The following is a 25,995-nucleotide window of genomic DNA, read 5'->3' as shown; positions in this document are numbered from 1 at the left end:
ATCTCTTAACATACTGTCCATATGATCTTTTCGTTGCTTCTATATGAAAGTAGACTCATCGAGCTTCGAATACATAATTTATTCATCAATTAATTCCACTCCTACTATTTTTAGTGATTTTTCAATCTCACGTCACTGCTGCTGCCAGCATCTGTTATGAAAGCAACTATGCCCATTTCTTGATTTCTCCTTGATCTAACTAGTAATTCGTCATACATATCACAAATTATGATCATGACTAGCCATGCCAAAGGCTAATCATTGTCAAACATCCCCCTACTACACTATTTCCATATCATGAATTTTAACACCAAAATAATCAACCATGACATATGGCATAAAAATCGTATTACCAAGACTTACGACCCAACATTAGAACCAAATTCAACCGAACATTATGCCATTTTCGCATGGCTAAAAGTTTACATACCAAACTTCAACAAAACATATTAGCCTATACATGCCGAAATGTTCTCTTAGACCAACTAAGAAGAAAATACCAAAGGTTGCTAGCCGGTGTGATGACTTCGACGACGGCATGATCACGCAAAAAGAGACGACTCCAAGAAACCTAGAATAGGTGACAAGCAAACACCGAATGAGTATATAACTCAGTAAGCCATAAGCATTCCACAACCATCCATTAATAAAATTATCACAACAGGAAACAATGAAATGAGGTTAAGTACTCCATCCATACCAAACTATACCATAGTTCCTTAAACCCTATGGTTCAATCTCATACCAAGTCCTACATTGGCCTTTCATACATCATTTTATTTTCGTTATAATCATACAATTAAACGAACTTTCACCTATTCCACAATGAACCTTATGTACGTGACTTCAACTATAATCGTCACATAGGTTCAAAACTTACCAAGCTCAACTCCAAATATAAACATAGCGCCTATTAGCCATGAACTCAAGGTACTTACCTTTTCCGCTGTCCAAAATTGACTCGGTAAAGTCGCACCCTTCATGTAAATAATTTATAGAAAATATATATTGGGTTCGCACACATAGTGCTTAATAATCAACCGCGCACACTTAGTGCCATGTACTTTAAACTCACACACTTAGTGTCATGCATTTCAAGTTCGCACACTTACCTTTTTCGCTGTCCAAAATCGACTCGGTAAAGTCGCACCCTTAATGTAAATAATTTATAGAAAATATATATTGGGTTCGCACACATAGTGCTTAATAATCAACCGCGCACACTTAGTGCCATGCACTTTAAACTCACACACTTAGTGCCATGCATTTCAAGTTCGCACACTTACCTTTTCCGCTGTCCAAAATCGACTCGGTAAAGTCATACCCTTAATGTAAATAATTTATAGAAAATATATATTGGGTTCGCACACATAGTGCTTAATAATCAACCGCGCACACTTAGTGCCATGTACTTTAAACTCGCACACTTAGTGCTGTACAATTTAAACCCGCACACTTAGTGCCAATCTCATGACCGTGAACACTTATTGCCCGCACACTTAGTGCCGAAAACCAGCCACTCAATAGGCTTCACTTCCTTTTTACATTCGACAAATTTCATCTCTACTTACATATACATTTGTATACATTTCATCTCATTAAACACAATGGTATAGGTATTATGATCCTTTAAATCAATACCAAAGATATGCTTAATGACTTACTTGTGTTGGGTAAGATGGTTCCAACTCGGCTACTCGATGATCTTTTCTTTGCCTTTGCTCGATTCTCCTCCTTTAACTCCTTGAGCTTAATCAATAAATCAACTAGTTTAACCGCCTTGCTAAATATTTACAATCCAATTACACATGCATATGTATGTTAGTATATTCGGCAATCACCCTTACTAATCACCCACTTGATCAATTATAGAGAATCAAAGTTAATATCACAATGTGTACCCTATATGGCCCATTATACATAATCAAATTTAACATCATCTATATATTTACTCATATGGCCGAATATACCTAATCATACATACACCTAAGCAAAAATAATTTCTAAAATCTTTATATCATTTATACACTAGTAAAGCATCCTCTCCCTTTCCATCAATTTAGCACATGCATTACTCATTAACCTACAAAAATTATATTCGGCCTTAGCACACAACTTGCTAGCCGATTCTTCCCCATCTAGCAACCAATGCACATATGTGCTCACTCAAAAATGCTAAAAAAAAGAGATTCAAGAATCATCAATCCACCATCACATTCATCATTAACAAGCTTCATATTTAGCATGCAATGGCATTAACACAAACTCCACCTAGGCCGAATCTTAACTCATCTTCATGCCTCATCACCACAACATCAAACATCAAAATACCAACCAAGAATGTAACATGCATGGCCGAATATCATCTCCATCATTTAACAAAGTTTGAACCATGGCTAGGTAGATTTCAAACTTACAACTTAAAATATACATGAATCTCAAAGAATAATATCAAACATACCTCAATCTAGTTACATGCATGGCCAAACTTCCTCCTAATTCTCTTCCAAACCAAACATGAAGCAAGAACTCCTTCCTCCTCCCTTAGAATTTTCGGTCAAAAGAGGATGAAAAAGGATGAACAAGTTTTTCTTTTCCTTTCTTTAGCTCACGGCAATGGGGGGGAAACAACCACTCATTTTTTTTTGTTTTTCCTTTCTTTATTACCCATACTCCTTATTTTATTTTTTTCCTACATACTTCACTAGGCCAACATGTTCCCAACATGTTTCCACCCATAGCATGGCCAACCACTAGCTCAAATTTTGGGTAATTTGACATGCAAACCCATCATTTTCACAACATGCATTAATAGACCATTTTAAATTAGCCTATCATATTTTCACCATGTCTCATATCGATCCCTATTTAATAATTTCTCATGCAATTGGAAAAATTTGAGAATGAAACTTCCACATACTCATGTACACACATAATAAGCATAGAATATGAAAATTAATTATTTTTATGACTCGATTTTGTGGTCCCGAAACCACTTCCCGACTAGGGTCAATTTTGGGCTGTTACACCTAATCCCCTCAACAAATACCACATGAGTAAGAAACGTTACCTCACGTAACTAGAATTACCATTTGCTAAACTTGGCGTTTGGTTGTTTCTCCCTCAAAATTTGAAGAACTATTCGGAGATGTTCATCATGTTAATCTTCAATCCTCGAATACACCAGTATGTCATCGATAAATACTATAACAAACTGATCCAGATAAGGTTGGAACACTAGATTCATCAGATCCATGAAAGCTTCCGATACATTCCTCAGTCCAAATGGCATTACTAGGAACTCGTAATGACCATAACGAGTCCTAAACGCCGTCATGAGCACATTAGCCTCCTTAACCCTCAATTGGTGATACCCCGATCAAAGATCTATTTTAAAGAATACCGATGCTCCTCGTAGTTGGTCAAACAGATCATTAATCCTTAGCAAAGGGTACTTTTTCTTGATGGTCAGCTTATTCAGTTGTCTGTAATCAATGCACATTCGCATGATCCATCTATCTTTTTCACAAACAAGATTGGTGCTCCCCACGGAGACACACTCAGTTGGATGAACCCACGATCCAGTAACTCTTGAATTTGGGCCTTAAGCTCCCCAAGCTATTTCGGTGCCATTCTATAAGGGGCGATGGACACTGAAGCTGTACCAGGAAGGAGCTCAATCCCAAGCTTCACTTCACATTCTGGAGGTAACCCAGGTCGGTCTTCAGGAAAGACGTCTGATAAGCCATAATTTATACATATTTTTACCCCATGCTTAACACATTTTATGGATGATTTTTCCTTAGAATTAGTGAATTTGATGCTCTTAATGCCTTAATTTCATGTTTTATACTTAGGAGAGCATAGGAGAGTGAAAGGAATGAAAAACAGGCCAAAAACGAAGAAAATGGGCCAAAGTACGAAATCAACACGGCCTAAACTTCCTCACATGGGCAGACCACATGGCCATGTCAATTTGGTAGAATCGAAGCATGACTCACACGGGCGTCTCACACGGGCGTGTCCTTGTCGAGCCCAAGTTGAGTCCAATTCAGAAAAGGCTAATTTGGAGGGTTCTTAGGCATTCCAAAGCCTATAAATACACCCTAGAGGAGGAAGAAAGGGAGACACAGAGAGAAGGAGGCAGGGAACTACTCAAGGGAAGCCGATTGATCCATCTTAGAAGCCGGATTCACCATTAAGACAGAAGATCTCCCCTCAATTTCCCTCCAGGAGTTTTGGGTTTTCTTTATATTTTGTATTCATTATTCTTTTGAGATGTTCTCCTTTTTAGTTATGAACTAAATCCCCTAAATACCTAAGGGGAATGAAACCTAAGATGAATCTTGTTATTAATTTCTGAATTGCATGATAAATATTTGGCTTTTTCTTAATTATGTGTTCTTAATTCTTGTTTCGATATTCCAGGATATTGATTCAAGTTAAGCTTTTATTCAGAGGAGGAATAGACCCCGTCTAAGAGTACAATTGTCATAATTAAGCAGAGTTGATTGCACGCCTAGAGATAGGGTGACAAGATTTTACCGGATTAGGGTGAAACTTAATAAAGGGATCCATAGATCGAGTTAATGCAACCCTAGGGTGTTAATTAGAGAAAAATCTCAATTATTCAATCTAGGGATTAGACAATATTAGTCTTGAATAGGGATAATAACATAACTTAGGGATCTTTACGGAACAAGTTAAATGAATAAATCGTTCCATTCGGAGTCAGAATAATAAGTGAAGTCTAGGTGGATTCTTCCTTAAGTATTTTCTTAATTCAATCATTTCCCAAAATTAATCCCCCAATTCTAGTTTTTTGTGAATTCTTAGTTTAGTTAATTAGTTAGTTAAAACAAACCCCCTTATTCTTAGGCTAGATAACAAAAAGACAGTCACTACTATTACTTTTAGTTCCTTTGGGTTCAACAATCCGGTCTTGCTCAAACTATACTACTGCTCGATAGGTACACTTGCTACATTGTGATAATAGTTAGTTTCAAGAACGATTCTTTATAAATATTTAAAACCTGTCACACAAAAATCAGGATCAAGTTTTTGGCACTATTGCCGGGGAACTAAGATATTAGGAACGCTCAGTTTTTATTATTTTAGCCATTTATTTTTCATGCAAGTTAATTCTATTTTATTATTATTATTTATTAATTTAATTTTTCTTTTTCTTGGTAGGTTTTTATAGTTTATGACTAGAAGAAACCCATTAGGACCACTACTTTTTGATCAAGAAACCGATCGCACAGTTCGGAGAAACCAAAGAGAAATAAGGCGAAGCTTAAGATACACAGAGAACGAGCAAGAGGACGATATTCATACCCCAACCGAGGAGATGGCTGAAAACCAAGAAAATCAGCTATCTCTTACGATACTCGTTGAACTAGCAAATCAAAACCCTGCTCCTCGTACTATGTATGATTATGCTAAATGATCGCGTGATTCGTAACAAGTAATAAATATTTATAATGAAGATAAAACCTAGACTAACTATTATCAACGAAAAGGCAAGCGCACCTATCGAACAATAGTATTGTAACGGCAAGACCAGGATATCGTAGCCAAAGAAACCAAAAGTACTAGTAATAACAATCTTTTTATTATCTAGCCTAGGAATAAAAAGATTTGTTTATTAAACTAATTATCTAAACTAATTAACTAATTTAATTAAAGCGAAGAGAAAATTTGGAAAAAGACTTGAAGAGAAGCAATTGATAAAGACGACACCCAAGGAGGAATCCATCTAGATTTCACTTGTTATCTGACTCTGAACCGGACGACTTATTCACTTGACATGATCCGTGAGACTCCCTAACCTATGTTATTATCCCTTTGGAGACTAAAAACATCTAACCCTCTGTTGAATTAATCAAAATTTCTTTCTTAATTAAAACCCCTAGAGAAGTAGTAAATCACTCTATGGACCCCCATATTAGGTTTCACCCTAATCCGGTAAAATCTCGTAACCCTATTTCTAGGCGTTCGATCAACTCCGCTTAATTATGCCAAATCTACTCTTAGCCAGGGTCTATTCCTCCTCTAAATAAGCACATCAAATAATGAATTAATACCCGGAATATTAACTCAAGCATTAAGAACACATAATTAAGAACAAATCAAGTATTTATCATACAGTTCAGATAATAATAACAAGATCCATCATAGGTTTTATCCCCCTTAGGTATCTAACGGGCTTAGTTCATAATAGAATAGGAGTACATCTCAAAAGTATAAAAATAAAAAAACATGAAGAAAACTCTAAAACCCCTAAAGGAATTTTGAGAGAGATCTTCAGTATTGGAGTAGCTCTGGATTTTGGGATGGATCGTCTGGCTTCCTTCAAGTAATTCCTGGCGTGTGGTTCTATATTCCAGAAAAGTTCTGGAAGAGGCCTCCTTATTAGGTCACACTTTGGAAGGGACATGCCCGTGTGCCACGGTCGTGTGACGTGATTGCCAGGCCGTGTTCGATCTGTTAAATTGCAAACGACCGTGTGGGTCAATGGCCAGGCCGTGTGAATCGTGAGAGCCCTGGTCGACACCCTCGAAGGACATGGGCGTGTGAGCAACCCGTGTGGCAAGGCTTAGGCCGTGTGATCTTCTTGATTTGGTTCGTTTTGTCCCTTTTGGCTCATTTGTGGCTCCTTTTGACTCTTGGTGCTCTCTTGAGTACAAAACATGAAATAACCGGATTAAGAGCACCAAAATCCACAAATCTAGTAGTAAACATCCGTAAATATGCTAAGTATTTGGGGTAACACTATGTATGATTTGGCGTTTATCAAATACCCCCACACTTAAGCATTTGCTTGTCCTCAAGCAAAACTCTCATTTACTGCTAGAATTCATTCTTTTCAATCACATGATCAGTATTGATAATGTTACAAACTATTCCACGAAAAATTATACAGTGAGAATTTAACTATAGGGGCATTAAAAGCCTCAAACAATGTAAATCGAATATTTTGATAATAAAAATCATAGGTAATCTCCTTCCTCTAAGTAATCAAATTTAGTCCTAAATATAAAAGAGATGACATCCTCACTAAAGATTCACTCAAATCACTCAAAGTGTTTAAGGTTAAAGATTAAGCACTTGATTGTCTAACATGAAAAGTTATTACCATAGTCTTGCATGGAAATCAAATCTCCACCACTTATAAATGATATGATACACTAATCAAAAGGTCTTTTCATGGTTGTAATGGGGTTTAGGTTAAAGGTATGGATACAAGCTGAAGAACAGAGGTTAGAATCGAGATAATTTCAATATGTTACCCCACTATCAAAAACTTAATTACTGAACCACAAACAAATATCTAGAACTATTTTACATGAGTTCATGACAACTTTAGTTGTTGAGAATTACATTTTTTTTAAGAACAAATCAAGTCAATACAATATAGAAATCATACTTCATGATTCAGTAACAAAAAATGGGAACATAGTGAGGTAATAATATTAAATTTAATCTCGATAAAAAGGTAAATTAAGTAAGAGGATTTCAACAATAATGGATTAATGGGTTAATCATTAGGGTTAATCAATAAAAAAAAGTTAGTAGGCTCAAAGGGGGTTCGCTAAGGGTTTAATTATGTGGGATGGCTTTTTATGGAGTAAATGGGTTAAATCCTAAGTGCCTTTATCATCTCAGTATATCAAATCATACGTGTGATCTCGACATGTATAATCGAAGCAAGTTCTAGAATAACAATTCAATGTTGACACACTCAAACCTCAAAAGAAGTGAGCGAGAAAGAAATCTATATGCTCAAAAGGCTCAAAAATCTCACCAAAAATTTGGGTTTTTGATGTCATTTCTATATACTTAGGATTTCAAGATAATACCTCAATTTAGGAGAAATAGTCTAAAAATTTTATTTCTCAAAATATCAACTTATCATGCTCGATTTTTAAGGTCCTATAATCAAATAGTCATGCATAATTCTCGTGGTCTAATTCACAACATATCAGCAATAATTATAGATCAATCAGAATTCATTCTATCAATATTATGAGAAAATCACTTAAGCACAAGACCAAATTCAAGATTTGAGAATAATGCAAAAAATTAGGTTTCATGTTCACCCCACCACACTTAAGATGTATATTGCCCTCAATGTACAGAGATTGATTATTCAAAATAAAGAAAGTCATAAGAGAAAAGGGGGTGAAACTCCCTGTTATATAGATTTGGAGCTTGATTCTGAGGATAGAGTGTCCGGGGAAAGTGGTAGCTGCCATTGTTCTTGGCTAGATGAAGAAATTGGGTTATTGAACATGGCACTCGTAAGGTATTGTTTCCCTTTTGTTTCCTCATTCCGTAAAATATTCCTAGCAGCTTTGCTTGGAAGTCTGTAGAATCATGAAGAGCTTATTAAGAGTTGGTGTGGAAGAGAGCGTAGTGGAATTACTTGTTAGAAATACCAGAAAATGGAAAAAAGTAAAATTTACTAATATATATATATGTCTTTGAAAATAAAATAATAAAATTGAAATGAAGATAAAAATAAAAGAAAAAGAAAAATAAAATAAAATAAAATAAAATAAAATAAAAATAAGAATAAATAAAAAAAATAGGAGGATTCAATGATCCTCGTCGGTGGGGCCCTCAGATGGTGGTGCTGGAGTGGCGATGTGAAAGTGCTGGCACAGCTGCTACATCATGGCCTGCATATCATCCATCTGTCGATCCCGTCGCCGATCTCGCTCGTGAATCATTTCGAACTGCGTAATGCAATACTGCTCGAAGTGGGCAAGTCGGTCGGAAAGATGTGCGAATGAAGCAGCCGTATGAACTGATCGTTCCCTAGGTGGCACGGTGGAAGGCTCCTCATGCTGTGGGGGAACATCATCAGGGATGTCCTCAAGATCCTTCTCGTTAATCACATGCGAGAGATAGTACTAAGGAGGATCGGTCCCACGTCAGCGCTCGATCATCCTCATGTGTAACATAGTCGTGATACCCTGTGGGGACATCTGACCTACGAAGGTAAGCGCTGATGACTGGGCCACGGTGTTGAGGAGGCTGAAGTGTTTGGCAAGGTGCATCACGTAGGGGCCGGTGGAGATCACTCCCTTCCTATGCCGCTCGGTCTGATGGCGAATGAAGAAAGCAATGAAGTAGGCCAAGTCAGTAACGTGTGCATTTGCCATGCACCGTAAATACTAGGCGTCGTGGGTGTTGACGATACAGGTGCTCTCTCTCCTTCCGGTCAAGGTGTGTGCCAATATGGCATGAAGATATCGTAGGGAAGGGGGAGAGCTGAGGCCTTCGAGCGGTTGGGGTCGTAGGTGGAAGAGAGTGGTGCCAAAGCCTTCTAGCACAAGGAGGGGGAGATGTAGATATTGCATGGTAGTGCATTCATGTCCTCCTCCTCCATAAACTCACCAGTGTAAAGTCCTAGAGCAACTCCAAACTCTGAGACACTCATCGCACCAACTAGACCGTCTAATCGGAAGTGAATGGTACCTGGGTCGTCATTGTTCGTCATCACCACCTGTAAATGAAAAGTATAGCATAATTCTAAAGTTAGCTCTAAATAAATAGGCTCGGTAATAGCGAAGAACCATTCCCATGGGCCTGTGGACAGGAGGGCGCGGATGGCATCAGCGAGCTGGCCTTGCTCTACAGCAGCCCAGTCGATGCAGCAACCTGTAGTGATGGGTCGTGCGCGTAGTATCTGAAAGAGCTCCTCCTGCAAAGCTTGTGGAAATTCAAGGAACGGGTGCCGAACTTCGACTGTAGCACGTACCGAGGAAGAACCCGATCCCTTACGTCTCTTTGAGGAAGGGACCGCGGCCTTCTTGCCTCTTGATGACGACATAATGTACCTAAAAATACATGAGCATTGATAGAATCTAAGATATATCAGTAGTTAAGCAATAGGCCTAAAATTAGTATATGCTATTTAGTAGCTTAAACAAGTCAAATATAGAAAATTCTAAAGCAAATTCCTAACTTGTCTAAAACATATTTGTAATAGTAACAATATCTATGTAAAGCATGTAGAATACTAATGTAGCAACACAAGTTGGAAAAATAAGGTTGAGAAAGTGAACCAAAGGTTGTTGTAAGGCGGTGCACGGGCGTGTGGTGGCGACTATGGGTGTATGACGCAGAGAGGAAGCCTTGTGGTGGGAAAATAGAGGGTATAGGGAAGGGAAAATGGGGATTAATGCAAGAGGAGTGGATTTGAGGGTGGTTAGGGGGTTGGGGAAGTGAGAATCTGGGGAATGGTGGCCGGAATAGGGATTAGGGGTTGGGGGAGGGTAGATTTCGGCTAGGGTTTTAAAAGGAGGAAGAAGATGAACAGTGGTTTGTTTATATAGGGGAGGGTCACACGGCTTAGGGCCACGCCCGTGTACTTTGAGGGTGAGTCCATGTTTTTCAAATTTTGCTAGTTAGGTCGTGCCCGGCTACTATCACACGCCTATATGTCTTGGGCGTGTATCAAACACGGCAATGTCGCACGGCTGTGCCTAGCTTTGTTCCCTTCTCCTACGCCTGTGTTTTATGGTAGCAAGCCCGTGTATTGTTGTACACGACTGAATGGCACGGGCGTGTCGCACGCCTATGTCGAAGAAATAGAATCGAGCCTTGTCCTTGGCACGCCCTTGTTTTTCCTATCAAGTTCACCCACGGCCATGTTGCACGGCCGTGGGGATTTATCACACCCCGTGTTTTGGGGAAATCATGTCCTACTTTAACACGGTCGTATCGTACGGCCGTGTCTCTTCCCCTATTTGGCCACGGCTTTAGGCACGCCCGTGTGCTTGGCCGTATGTGCTGAAAAACTTTGCAATTCAAAGACTAAGTTAATTGATTCGAAGTGTGAGAAGTTAAAAATAAAGAAATCAAAATATGTTAGTGCTCGGGTTGCCTCTCGAGAAGAACTTATTTATAGTCTAATCTCGACATACCTCTCTCTTGATTTATCATGGTAGTTTGAGGAGTTCATACTCCTCGTTCCTGCTGTCAATCTTAAAATAAGGTTTTAATCGGGTGTTGTTTACCTTAAAAGTGCCAAACTTGGGATGACTCACCTCAACCGTACCGAATGGGAAAATACTGAGTATCATAAGAGGGATTTCCTTATTTGGTGTGGTACTGACAATATGGGGATCTGCAGCATCCAGTAATACTTTATCGCCAACCTGAAGTTGATTAGGAGAGGTATCGGGCTTGTGTTTGCGTAGTTTCGGTTTAACATGTGTTATCGATTTGTGTTCTCGCCATTCGTCTAGCTCCTCTATTTGAAGCCTTCATTCCTCATGGGTGTCTTGGTTCTCTACATGATAATAGTGCACTGTCTCCGTTGTCTTGGTTCAAGGGGGTTCCTGCAAGGATGATTGAGTATTTATTTTATCATCGACAGGTTTTATAGTGTTATCTTGAGTTTTAGAGGTTTTGACTGAGTCGCGTGCTTGAAGTGTTAGCTCTCCTGTGCCTACATTAATAATGGTTCTGGCAGTTGCTAAAAAAGGTCATCCTAAAATTAAAGGTACCTCGTTATCGTTATCCATATCTAAGACGACAAAGTCTACTGGGTAATTAAACTTATCAATTTTAACGAGAACATCTTCAATAATACCCTTAGGAAATATAACTATTTTGTCAACCAATTGTATGCTCATCCTAGTCTATTTGGGTTTACCGAGACCGAGTCGTTTAAACATTTTATAGGGCATAATATTTATACTTGCCCCTAGATCAGCTAAAGCATTATTCACAGATAAACTACCAATTAAGCATGGAATTGTAAAACTCCCTGGATCTTTCAATTTGTTAGGTAGCTTATTCTTTAGAATAGCTGAGCAGACTGCATTGAGTTCCACATGCGATGTAGCATCTAATTTCCTTTTATTGCTCAGAAGTTCCTTTAAGAATTTTGCTGAGTTAGGCATCTGCGAAAGAACTTCAATAAAGGGTAAGCTAATATGTAATTTTTTTAAGAGTTTGACAAACTTACCGAATTGTTCTTCTATTATGTCTTTCGTCATCGCTTTAGGATATGGCACACGAGGTTCATGACTCATACATACCTGTTTGGGATCATTATTGTTTACCTCTTCTTGTCCTTTGTTCATCGCATTGTTTTGATGTATTTCTGGCTCGGGTGCAATGAGTCCGTCCTTATTTTGAGTGCTAATTGTATTGAGGTGTTCCATCAAATTAGGTTCAGTATTACTTGGTAAGCTACCTTGTGGTCGTTCGGAGATTAGTTTGGACAGCTGGCCTATTTGAGTTTTGAGTCCTTGGATCGATGCTTGTTGATTCTTAAGTGTTGTCTCGGTATTTTGGAAACGGGTTTCTAACACCGAGATGAATTTAGAAAGCATCTCTTCAAGGTTTGGCTTCTTCTCTTGTTGATAAGGTGGCTGTTGAAAACCCTGAGGATTTTGTGGCTTTTGATTCCTTTGACCACCCTAGGAGAAATTTGGGTGGTTCCTCCAACCTGCATTATAGGTATTACTGTATGGGTTATTTTGAGATCTAAAGTTATTGTTACCCATATAGTTGACTTGTTCTTCTTTAGTTGTAGGATTGAAGGATTGGTATTCTGTATGCACACCTCCTCCACTTGAGTCACACCTCATTACTGGATGTACTTGCGTAGAACCAAGAAAACTATCAATCTTTTTATTGAGAAGTTCTACCTGATTAGAGAGCATGGTGACTGAATCGATGTTATAAACGCTGGCTGTTTTCATTGGCTTTGTCCTCATAACTTGCCACTGATAGTTGTTCAGTGACAACTCCTCTATGAATTCATAAGCATCTTTCGGTGTTTTATTGTTTATGGTTCTGCCAGCAGTTGCGTCAATCATTTGTCTTGTCGAGGAATTCACACCATTATAGAACGTTTGAACTTGCAGCCAAAGCGGTAACCCATGGTAAGGGCACCTTCTCAGTAAGTCCTTGTATCTTTTCCATGCATCGTAAAGTGTTTCTAAATCCATCTGCACAAAAGACGAGATATCATTACGTAATTTAGTCGTTTTAGCTGGCAGAAAATATTTTAGTAAAAATTTCTCGGTCATTTGTTCCCAAGTAGTGATAGACCCTTGTGGTGACGAGTTCAATCACTGCTTGGCTTTGTTTCTCAGTGAAAAGGGAAATAACCGAATATGAATGGCATCATCAGAAACGCCATTGATTTTGAATGTATCATAAAATTCAAGAAAATTTTCCAAGTGCATGTTGGGATCCTCATCTTGGAAACCATCAAACTAAACAAACTGTTGTATCATCTGAATTGTGTTAGGCTTTAGATCGAAATTATTGCAGCAATAGCAGGTTTAACTATGCTAGACTCAGTTCCTGTTAAAGAAGGTTTAGCATAGTCATATATAGTACATGGAGTAGGATTTTGATTAGCTGCAATTGTAGGAGGCAGCTGATCGCCTAGGTTTTAGGCCATCTCATCAGTTGGGGTTTGAGTATCGTCTTCTTGCTCGTTCTCCGTGTATCGTAAACTACGCCTTATTTCTCTTTGATTTCTACGAACTGTATGATCAATTTCTTCGTCAAAAATAAATGGTCTTGATGGGTTTCTTCTATTCATAAATTATAAAAACCTGTCAAGAGAGAGAAAAAGTAAATTAATAAATAATAAAATAAAATAAAATTGCAAGAAAAATAAATGGCTAAAGTAATAAAAATTTAGTGTTCCTAATATTTCATTTCCCAGCAACGACGCCAAAAACTTGATCGCGTGATTCGTAACAAGTAATAAATATTTATAATGAAGATCAAACCTAGACTAACTATTATCACGACGAAAAGGCAAGCGCACCTATCGAACAATAGTATAGTAATGGCAAGACCGGGATATCGTAGCCAAGGGAACCAAAAGTACCAGTAATAACTATCTTTTTATTATCTAGCCTAGGAATAAAAGGATTTGTTTATTAACCTAATTATCTAAACTAATTAACTAATTTATTAAAAGCGAAGAGAAAATTTGGAAAAAGACTTGAAGAGAGACAATTGATAAAGACGACAACCAAGGAGGAATCCACCTAGATTTCACTTGTTATTTGACTCTGAACCTGACGATTTATTCACTTGACTTGATCCGTGAGACTCCCTAACCTATGTTATTATCCCTTTCGAGACTAATAACGTCTAACCCTCAGTTGAATTAATCGAAATTTTTTTCTTAATTAAAAACCCTAGGGAAGCAGTAAATCACTCTATGGACTCCCATATTAGGTTTCACCCTAATCTGGCAAAATCTTGTAACCCTATTTCTAGGCGTTCAATCAACTCCGCTTAATTATGCCAAATCTACTCTTAGGCAGGGTCTATTCCTCCTCTGCATTAGCACATCAAATCATGAATTAATACCCGGAATATTAACTCAAGCATTAAGAACACATAATTAAGAACAAATCAAGTATTTATCATACAGTTCAGATAATAATAACAAGATCCATCATAGGTTTTATCCCACTTAGGTATCTAAGGGGTTTAGTTCATAATAGAATAAGAGTACATCTCAAAAGTATAAAAATAACAAAACATGAAGAAAACACTAAAACCCCTGAAGGAATTCTGAGAGAGATCTTCAGTCTTGGAGTAGCTTCGGCTTTTAGGATGGATCATCTGGCTTCTTTCAAGTAATTCCTGGCATGTGGTTTTCTATTCTAGAAAAGTTCTGGAAGAGGCCTCCTCTCTAGGTCATACTTAGGGTGTTTATATAGGCTTTGGATTGGCTTTCTTCCTCCCTAAGTACCCTTTTCCGTGTAAAATATAACTTTTTGAAAAAGGGACACGCCCGTGTCCCACGGTCGTGTGACGTGATTGCCAGGCCGTGTTCGATCCGTTAAATTGCCACGGCCGTGTGGGCTCAATGGTCAGGCCGTGTAAATCGTGTAAACCTTGGTCAACACCCTCGAAGGCCACTGGCGTGTGAGATGCCCATGTGGCAAGGGTTAGGCTGTGTGATCTTTTCAATTTCGTCTGTTTTGTCCCTTTTTATCTCGTTTTTGGATCCTTTTGACTCTTGGTGCTCTCCAGAGTACAAAACATGAAATAACCGGATTAAGAGCACCAAAATCCACAAATCTAGTAGTAAACATCTGTAAATATGCTAAGTATTTGGGGTAAAACTATGTATAATTTAGCATTTATCACTAAACCTACTTTAACAATAACTTAGTCAAGTATAGTTAGGCCCACTATTGCTGCAAATAATTTTGAACTAAAACCTCACACTATTCAAATGATACAACAATTTGTTCAGTTTTATGCTTTGCAGGATGAGGATTCGAACACTCACTTGGCAAATTTCCTAGAATTTTGCGATACATTTAAAATTAATGGCGTTTCTGACGATGCCATTCGTTTTCGGTTATTCCCTTATTCATTAAGGAACAAAGGTAGGCAGTGATTGAACTTGTTACCACTAGGGTCAATTACTACTTGGGAATAAATAATCGAAATTTTTTTATTAAAATATTTTTTGCCGGCTAAAACAGCCAAATTACGTAATGATATCTCTTCGTTTGTGCAGATGGACTTAGAAACTCTTTACAATGCATGGGAGAGATACAAGGACCTACTATGAAGGTGTCCTCATCGTGGATTACCTCTATGGTTGCAAGTTCAAACATTCTACAATGGTGTGAACCCTCGACAAGGCAAATGACTGATGCAGCAGCTGGGGGAACCATCAACAACAAAACACCTGAAGAGGCTTACGAATTTATTAAAGATATGTCATTGAATAACTATAGTGGCAAGTCATGAGGACTAAGCCAACTAAAACAGCAGGCATTTATAACGTCAATTCGGTTACTATGCTATCAAACCAAGTAGAACTTATACATAAAAAGATTGATGGTTTACTTGGTTCTACTAAGGTACATCCAGTAATGAGGTGCGAGACGAATAGAGGAGGAGCATGCACAGAGTATCAGCCTTTCAACCCTAACATCGAGGAGGAACAAGTCCAATATATGGGTAACAATAACTCTAGATCCCAAAATAACCCATATAGTAACACTTATAATGCAGGTTGGAGGAACCATTCCAATTTCTCGTGGGGCGGTCAAGGAAATCGAAGACCACAACATCCTTTGGGTTTTCAACAACCACCCTATCAATAGGAAAAGAAACTGAACCTTGAAGAGATACTGTCTAAATTTATCTCGGTGTCAGAAACCCGTTTCCAGAACACAGAGACAGCACTTAAAAATCAACAAGCGTCGATCTAAGGGCTCGAAACTCAGATAGGCCAGCTGTCCAAACTAATCTCCTAATGACCACAAGGTAGCTTGCCAAGTAATACTGAACCCAACCCAAGGGAACAGCTCAACACGATTAATGTTCAAGATGAAGAAGGATTCATTGAAAAAAATTACATAGTAATTTACCGTTTATTGAAGCTCTATCTCAGATGCCAAACGCAATGAAATTTTTAAAGGAGATTTTAGCAAATAAGTGGAAGTTGGACGAGGCGTCGCATGTGAAGCTAAACACAGTTTGCTCAGCTATTCTATAGGATAAACTACCCAACAAACTAAAAGATCCAGGGAGTTTTACGATTCCTTGCTTAATTGGTAGTTTAGATGTTAATAATGCATTAGCTGGTTTAGGGGCTAGTATTAACGTCATGCCCTACAAAATGTTCAAACAATTAGGTCTTGGGAAATCCAAACAGACTAGGATGGGCATTCAATTAGCAGATAAAACTATAATATTTCCTAGCGGTATTATTGAAGATGTGCTAGTTAAAATCGATAAATTTATATTTCCCGTTGACTTCATTGTTCTAGACATAGAGGAGGATAGCAACATTCCTTTGATTTTAGGACGGCCTTTTTTAGCAACAGCTAAAACAATTATTGATGTTGGCACAGGTGAGCTCACACTCCGTGTGGGAGACGAAACAATCACCCTTCAAGCTCGCAATTCTGGCAACACATTAGAAATTGAAGGTGATCGTCTAAACCATTCTACTAAAACTGACAATATGGTGCAACCTACTTTGCAGGAAATAGGTCTGTAGGAAGTACATGAGCCATTCTCAAGCAGTAGCAGAAGACCTATTCATGAAGATCGAAGGCTACAAATCAAGGAGCTAGATGAATGGCGGACGCATAAATCGAGAACACACGATAAACCAAAACTATGCCAGAACGAGCTCAATACCTTTCCAAATCAACTTAAGGTTAGAGATAAAGTATTATTAGATGCCGTAGTTCCTCACATTGTCACTACCAAACGGAATGATGAAATCTCTCTTACGGTACTTAGCATTTTCCCATTCAGTACAATCGAGGTAAGTCACCCCAAGTTTGGCACTTTAAAGGTAAACAACACCCGTCTAAAACCTTATTTTGATGACAATGATAGCAGGAATGAGGAGTATAAACTCCTCGAACCACCATGACCATTCAATGGAGAGGTAAGTCGAGCTTAGACTATAAATAAGTGCTTCTCAGGAGGCAACCCGAGCACTAACTGTATTAACTTCTTTAAATTTTAGTCTTTAACACCTAACTTACTAACAGAGCTCTTGAATACAGGTTTCCCACATAAACACGGCCTATCCCACGGGCTACGATAAATTGCCACAGCCGTGCAACATGGCCATGTTCGAACCTACCAAAACAACACGGGCTTGCGACACTCCCGTGCATTGAAACCATGGCCAAACCTGTTAAATTAACCCGGGCGTGCGACACACCTGTGCCAAGCAGCTGTGGTCGAACCTATTAAATTACCACGGGCATGGGAGAAGCGAACAACGCCAGACACGACCATGCGACACGGCTGTGCGCACGAACACGCCCAAAAAACACGGGCGTGGGACAATTGTCAGACGTGCCCAAATTCAAAATTCGCGAACCACACAGGTTGAAATTGGTGAACATAGGCGTGTTACCTGGCTGTGTGCCCCAAAATCTATAAATAGGCTGCACTATTCATTGCCTTCTTCACCAAAAAAACCCTAACCCTAGTCGCTGCAAGTCCACACGCCTTCCCTGCCACGCTCGTGCGCCGCTTCCCACACCATTTTTGACGCTCAATCTCTCTCCCTTAGCATTTCTTTACTCCTTTCACTTCTATTTTACTTATTTCTAATGCTTATTATCAAAATAATCTTCATTTTTCTCATACTATTTTTCATTTTGCTCATTATTCTATCATTTAATTTGCATTCTTAGGTTATTTATCATACATTTCGTGTTAAATCGAGTTATTAGGCAAACCTCATTCTATTGCCATACCCATGACATTACTATGATCATTCTCATGCTATTACCATGCCAATGTCATGAAATTAGGCTATCAAATTGATTATTTTGGTTGTGTTTGGTTAGCATTAGTAGTTTTGGCTGAAATTGTTAGTTTAAATTCATGGTTTTTTCCATTTCAATTTCGTTTACCTACTATTATTATTCTTTATATTATAGGTATACAATGTCGTATTCACGAGGAAAGAAAACCACTGTCCTTGTTTCAAAGAAAAAGAATGGAGTGTCATCTTTCTCAGGTCTTGCCGCGGAAATTCGCCACTCTTTCCTGCAATTCCCCATCGGGCCCCAAAAAGAACCTTTCCAAATACTTCGGGCCCGACTTTTAATTGCAGGCCGCTGTATGACTGGGTTGCAGTAGAACAAGTTCAGTTGGCTGATGCAATTCGGGCCCTCCTAACCACTGATCCTTGGGAGATTTTCTTTGGGATTATTGAGCCAACATATCTCGAGCTCACAATGGAACTATGCTCAACGTTTCATCTTCAGACCGTAACGACGAACTACGATGATCCCAGCACGGTGTAATTTCACCTAGGCGGAATAGTCTGCCAGCTCAATGTCTCAGAATTCGGTACTGCATTGGGCCTATATACGGAGAAGTTCAAGGAGGAGAATGACTTAGATACTCTCAGTCGCCATATCCATCGTTCTCCTTCGTAGTGCTGGGATGCACTAGTACCAGGTTTAGCCACCTATAATCCTAGCCGCTCCAAGGCATCGGCTCTCCCTCCATCTCTGAGGTACCTACACGCCATTTTGGCTCACACATTAACAGGAAGGCGAGAGAGCACTGGCGTCGTCAACACTCACGACACCTACTTTCTACGGTGTATGTCGCATAGGCACGTCATCGACCTTGCCTATTGCATTGCCCTCGCCATTCAACACCAGACGGAGCGGCATAGGAAGGGAGTCATCTCCATTGGCCCGTATGTTACTCAGTTGGCTCGACACTTCGGGCTCCTCAACACCGCGGCCTAGGAATCATCCTTGACCCTCATTGGCCAGATGCCTCCACAAGGCATCTCGAGCATGCTAAGCATGAGGATAATCGAAAAGTGCCGAGGAACCAACCCTCCTCAATATCATCTCACCCAATCTACCGAGGAGGAGGCCTCTGAGGACATTACTGATGATGTCCCCCCACAGCACGAGGACCCACCGTCTCAGCCACCACCACCCTCTCGTCCAGTTCATGCGGCGGCTTCATATGCTAACATTTCTGAGCGTCTCACTCGATTTGAGCAGCAGTGTTTTCAACAATTTGACGACATTGATGCTACTCTACAGCAGATCTGTCAGCACCTCCACATCTCATCGCCACCGCCACCTTGTAAACCATCTAGCGATGAAGATGTTTAAAAACTTTTATTTATAATTTTATGTTTTTACTTTTATTTTATTTTAAGACTACTTTTTATTTTTCTTTCATCTTATTTTTATTAGGATTTACAATTTTTATTTAACAAATTTGAATTCGACTATTTCCTACCGAGTAATCATTCTTCCTTATATACTTTCTAAAAGAGTTCCTGATGCTATCATAGTTATAAAAAGATCCAAAGCTCACTATTACTCAGGGACTCGAAACTCCACTAGGAAAGGTTCTCCACGACTGCCATCTCCTGCTCGAGCACAACCATAACCAATTTCAGATATAATATTCCTTTGGCATAGGACATGTGGACTAATGAACCTCTACCACCACCGGAGTATCCTCATCCATCCTCACGCTGATATTCTCCGAAACTCCTGTTCAGGAAATTCATTCATCACTCAGGAAGTTTCACTTCTCTCCCTATCTTATTTTGACATTCTTTTCTATATATCTATCTTTGTACATTAAGGGCAATGTACATCTTAAGTATGGGGGGTATTCATTTCATTATTAGAAAAATCCCTAAATGACTGCCTTGTTCTCTTGAAAATCTCTCATATCATATTTAGGATAAATTTTGATTGATCTATGATTTTGATTGATATATCTTGAATTAAAACATATGCATTTATGCATTGATTGTTTAAACTTTCAGACGTTAGAGAATCAAGCATGATAAGTTGATTTTTAAGAATTTAAAATTTTAGGTTGTTTCCCCAAAGTTTAAGTATTACTTTGAGTTGGAATTCACAAGTTTTAAACATCAAAAAGCCATAATTCTTATGAGTTTTTTAAGCCTTTTGAGCATCTATTAATTTTTTCATGCTCACTTTTATTTTTGCTTTGAGTGCGTCAGTATTGAACTGTTATTCTAGAACTTGCTTGATTATGCACGTCAAGACCACACTATTTGATTTGATATGTCAAAATGAGAAAGGCACTTAGGATTAACCCACTCATGTCATGAAAAGCCTACCTCCATGATTAACCCTTAGTAGACCCCGTTGAGCTAACAAGTCTTGTATTACCCTTAATATTAACCCTTAACCCATTATTGCTGAAATCCCCTAAATTAAATTTGATCCCTATTTTTGTCGAGATTTGAATTGAAATAGTTTCTCAGCTATGTCTTGTTCTTAATAGTTAGTCTATGTTATTTGACTTGTTGTTAAAAAAAACTGTGTATACACATTAGTAGTAATATTTTGTTTTTGAGCTTAAGTATTTAAATTCCATATTCTGAGAAAAAGCTCTGTTGTACGCAAGTGATGATTAAATATTTTTCTAGTTAAGTGATTTTTCAATTCAATCTCGATTCTAACCGTTTCTTTCAGCTTGTCACTACACCCCCTAACCAAAGCCACGTTACAACCCTCTAAAGACCTTTTGATTGATGTATCATCTCAATTTATAGTGGTGGAGATGTGATTTCCATGCAAGCCTATGGTAATAGCTTTTCATATTGGCTGATGAGTGCTACTTTCATTGTCCTTAAACACTTTGAGTGATTTGAGTGAATCTTTAATGAGGATGTTAAACTCCATGAGATTTTGAACCGAGGTAACCACTTAGATAAGGGGAGATGCCTAAGTTTTGCATGATTAAATACTCAACTTGGAATGTTTGAAGCTCTAATGTTCTTTTAGTTGAATTCTCAATGTACGACTGCTCATGAATTAGTTTGAGATATTTTCGATAGAGATTATATGTTAAGAAGAATTTATTTTGATTATGAGTTGGGAATTTTGCTTGAGGACAAGCAAATGCTTAAGTCTGGGGGTATTTGATAAACCGTAATTTATACATATTTTTACCCCATGCTTAACACATTTTATGGATGATTTTTCCTTAGAATTGGTGAATTCGATGGTCCTAATGCCTTAATTTCATGTTTTATACTTAGGAAAGCATAGTAGAGCGAAAGGAACGAAAAATGGGACAGAAACGGAGAAAATAGGCCAAAGTACAAAATTAACACGGCCTGGACTTCCTTACACGGGCAGACCACACGGCCGTCAATTTGGTAGAATCGAAGCACGACTCACACGGGCGTGTCCGTACCAAGCCCAGGTTGAGTCCAATTCGAAAAAGTCCAATTTTGAGGGTTCTTAGGCATTCCAAAGCCTATAAATACACCCTAGAGTAGGAAGAAAGGGAGACACAGAGAGAAGGAGGCAGAGAACTGCTCAAGGGAAGCCGGTTGATCCATCTCAAAAGCCGGATTCACCATCAAGACTGAAGATCTCCCCTGGGTTTTCTTTATGTTTTGTATTCATTATTCTTCTGAGATTTTTTCCTTTTAAGTTATGAACTAAATCCCCTAAATACCTAAGGGGAATGAAACCTAAGACGAATCTTGTTATTATTTTCTGAATTGTATGATAAATATTTGGCTTATTCTTAATTATGTGTTCTTAATTTTTGTTTTGATATTCCAGGATATTGATTCAAGTTAAGCTTTTATTCAGAGGAGGAATAGACCTTGTCTAATAGTAAAATTGTCATAATTAAGCAGAGTTGATTGCGTGCCTAGAGATAGGGTGACAAGATTTTGCCGGATTAGGGTGAAACCTAACAAGGGGATCCATAGATCGAGTTAATGCAACCCTAGGGTGTTAATTAGAGAAAAGTCTCAATTATTCAATCTAGGGATTAGACGTTATTAGTCTTGAATACGGATAATAACATAACTTAGGGATTTCTATAGAACAAGTTAAATGAATAAATCGTCCGATTCGGAGTCAGAATAACAAGTGAAGTCTAGGTGGATTCTTCCTTAGGTAATGTCTTAATTCAATCATTTTCCAAAAGTAATCCCCCAATTCTATTTTTTTGTGAATTCTTAGTTTAGTTAATTAGTTAGTTAAAACAAACCCTCTTATTCTTAGGCTAGATAATAAAAAGACAATCATTACTAGTACTTTTAGTTCCTTTAGGTTCGACAACCCGGTCTTGCTAAAATTGTACTACTGTTCGATAGGTGCACTTGCCTACATCGTGATAATAGTTAGTTTCAAGAACGATTCTGTATAAATATTTAAAACCTGTCACACAAAAATCGCGACCAACGTCTGAAAAATCCTTAACCATTCTAATATCCTTTACCGAAGAGTCCTCAATATCTAAAACATTGATGTGGCCAAGAATGGCTCACAACCCTTGCGTACCAACTTCTCGGCCCTTAACACTGAAATCACATTCGACAAATAGTTCCGGCGTTCCTCAATGACAACTACCTCCTTGTCGTCCTCAGTTCTAAGTGTCATCATTTTAGTGGCACAGTCCAAACTCACTCGGTGCTTGACCAGCCAATCCATCCCCAGTATTAGGTTGAATTCTCCGAAAGGCAATTCCAAAAGGTCATCCAGAAAGAGTATGTGTACCGAAGAATGATGAACTTATTTAAAAAATTCTACACAAGGTACACAATAGTTTTTTATCAGTTCATCCAGGTAGTACAAAGATGTATAACGATTTGAAGAAATTGTATTGGTGGTCAGGTATGAAATGAGATATTTCAGAGCTTGTTTCGAGATGTTTGATCTGTCAACAAGTAAAAGCCAAACACCAAGTGCCTTCGGGTTTACTTCAACCAGTGATGGTACCCGAGTGGAAATGGGATAGAATTAAATGGACTTCGTGACGGGTTTGCCTTTGACTCTGAAAAAGAAAGATGTTGTCTGGGTTGTTATTGATAGATTGACGAAATTGGCTCATTTTATTTCAGTATGTACTGACTATTTACTTGATAAGTTAGATGAATTGTACATTTTTAAGATTTTGAGATTGGACGGAGTGCCTATTTCTATTATTTCAGATAGAGATCCAAGGATTACTTCGATATTTTGGAAAAAAATTACAAGAGGCTTTAGGTACAAATTTAAAGTTTAGTACCGCATTTCATCTGCAAACCGACGGTCAATTCGGAAGAGTAATTCAGATTCTTAAAGATATGCTTCGATGTTGTGTTCTAGAATTTGAAGCTAGTTGGGAAAGATATGTACCATTGGTCAAATTTGCTTATAATAACAGTTTTTGTAACACCCCTATAACCCGTATTCATTGCTGGAATAGGCTATGAAGAGTTACCAATCCAAAACACTACATTTGTACATTCACATTTACATAAGTTCATTAGCAATTATATGCATAGCCAAACACAATCAAATATCAAAATTCAGACTTATACCGACATTCAAAAGTTACCATATTCACATGGCTTATATACAACATCTCAAAATATCATTCACTTAAGTCTATTCTATACATGCCATACGAATTCCGAAACATAAGAGTACCAAAATGATAGATAGTGTGACGAGTTGCTGATGATCCCCGAGCAAGTGGCTGGAGTCAACAATCTATAAAATAGAAAAACATAACAAATGGAGTAAGGTTTTAATAGCTTAGTAAGTTTTAAGCAATGCAAACAAATATACTCAATTATAAATCGATCATTCAATTTATCAAATAATATTTTCTAAGTATATTTCCATTTGGCCGAATATACACCAGCACATATTGTACATTTAGCATTTTTATTTTACCTGAATCTGAACTCATATAACATAGGTAAATCAAATACCATCACATAATTTCACATCTTGACCGAATGTATCATGATTATATATATATATAGTAATAACTCCTATTCACATATGCATCACAGTATACACTTATGGTTCATTTCAAATCAAACTCACATATAAGTACATGATACGTACCTGGGCAACTTAATGTAATGAATGTATTCAATTGTTGTTCTATCACGAAGCATCATAGTCTTAGACTATTATCAAATCACTGGCAATTAGCCTACTAGGTTTTAAACCCGAATTCATCACCTGCACGAAGCCTGCTAGAGTTTAAGTCTGAATTCATTCACCGGCATTTTGCATGCTAGGCTTAAAGCCCGATATTATTTCACCGGCATTATAGCCTGCTAGGCTCAAGGCCCAATATCATTTCACCGCGTATTATAGCCTACTAGGCTCGAGGCCAGATATTATTTCACTAGCATTATAGCCTGCTAGGCTTGAAGCCCAAATTCATCATACGATAATCAATTCACCAAGTTTCATGCATATCAAATCATATGTTACTTGATTTCACATAGCACAAACACATTAATAATTTATTTCCTTCATTCGAATAAATGCACATATCACACACCTTATCATCATGTCATAATTCTCCTATTATACATTTTTCATATTACATTCAATATAAACTATGTGTGATTACTCAAAACTTACCTCGAATATTTTCAACAGTCGCGGATCGGCTATTCAGTTACTTTAGCTTTTCCCTTATCCGAATTTGACCCTCTATGCTCTTGAGCTGAAATCAACAAATTTAACTTCTCAATCAAACACATATGTACGGCAACCATATACATTTCAAAAGCTAATTCATTCGCATCATTTGTCTACTTAAGTCTATCACCATTTCATTTTCAAATTCATGTACTTTGTAATTCACATTCGAACACTCAATTATACCTTAACTTATCCATTTCTTTCATTTAAACAACCCACACAACTCATTCATTCATGAACACATTCGGCACTATGCATCTTTACAAATATTTCATTTAAACAATTTTGGCCACCTTAAAATCTATTCATGCACTCAAAATTTAAATAGATTCACTACTCCACAATCGGTCAATTAATTATACAATTAACCATAGCCGAATACCAATCAAGTAGATATTTGTTCACATTTCTTTAACACATATTTATCAACTAGTCTATGTATTAGCTTTTAGCATATTCGGTCATTAGAGCAACTTATTTAATTTTCATGCATTCTTTTCTAAGGTTACCAAGACCATCCTATGATTAAATATATACATCATCTTTCATAAAACACGAAATTCCTATTAAAACTCTCATACATATACATTTGGCCTAATATACTTCACAACTATACCCCTAGGCTGAATATTCACAAAGTTCTCAAAACATAATTTACTCAACTTCCAAGCCAAGTTATCTAAATAGACCATCTATACATAAGTACCAAGCCTCAAACATAATTTATAACTATCTAAATCATTTAAAACATCCAACACCAAATTTTCTTTGCATTTCATACTATAGCCAAATGCCCATTCCAAGCAATTGAGCCACACATAGTTCAAATTTCAAAATTTAAACTTATAAACTTACAATCACATGGATTTTAACATTATAGTCCATCAAACTTTCATTCATCAATTTCTATCATCAAATACAAATTTTTGCAATTTCCTATCATGACCGAATGCACAATTAACCAACATTTAACAAATTAAATCATAGGTTTAAAGTAGAACCAAAAGAGGAA

At 37.8% G+C, this 25,995-nt stretch overlaps 2 non-coding genes across 2 annotated transcripts; one reads left to right on the top strand and one right to left on the bottom strand.

The window, feature by feature from the left end:
- Positions 1-12,903: 12,903 nt before the first annotated feature.
- On the top strand, positions 12,904-13,010 carry LOC121231283 (small nucleolar RNA R71). The gene has a single exon (XR_005929345.1). It is a non-coding gene; the product is annotated as a small nucleolar RNA R71 (small nucleolar RNA).
- A 2,493-nt stretch (positions 13,011-15,503) lies between these two features.
- LOC121231232 (small nucleolar RNA R71) lies at positions 15,504-15,609 on the bottom strand. The gene has a single exon (XR_005929297.1). It is a non-coding gene; the product is annotated as a small nucleolar RNA R71 (small nucleolar RNA).
- Between the last annotated feature and the right edge of the window lie 10,386 nt (positions 15,610-25,995).

This window comes from Gossypium hirsutum, chromosome A06 (assembly GCF_007990345.1).
Source record: "Gossypium hirsutum isolate 1008001.06 chromosome A06, Gossypium_hirsutum_v2.1, whole genome shotgun sequence".
Classification (NCBI taxonomy): domain Eukaryota; kingdom Viridiplantae; phylum Streptophyta; class Magnoliopsida; order Malvales; family Malvaceae; genus Gossypium; species Gossypium hirsutum.
This window is presented reverse-complemented; position numbering and strand designations above follow the sequence as displayed.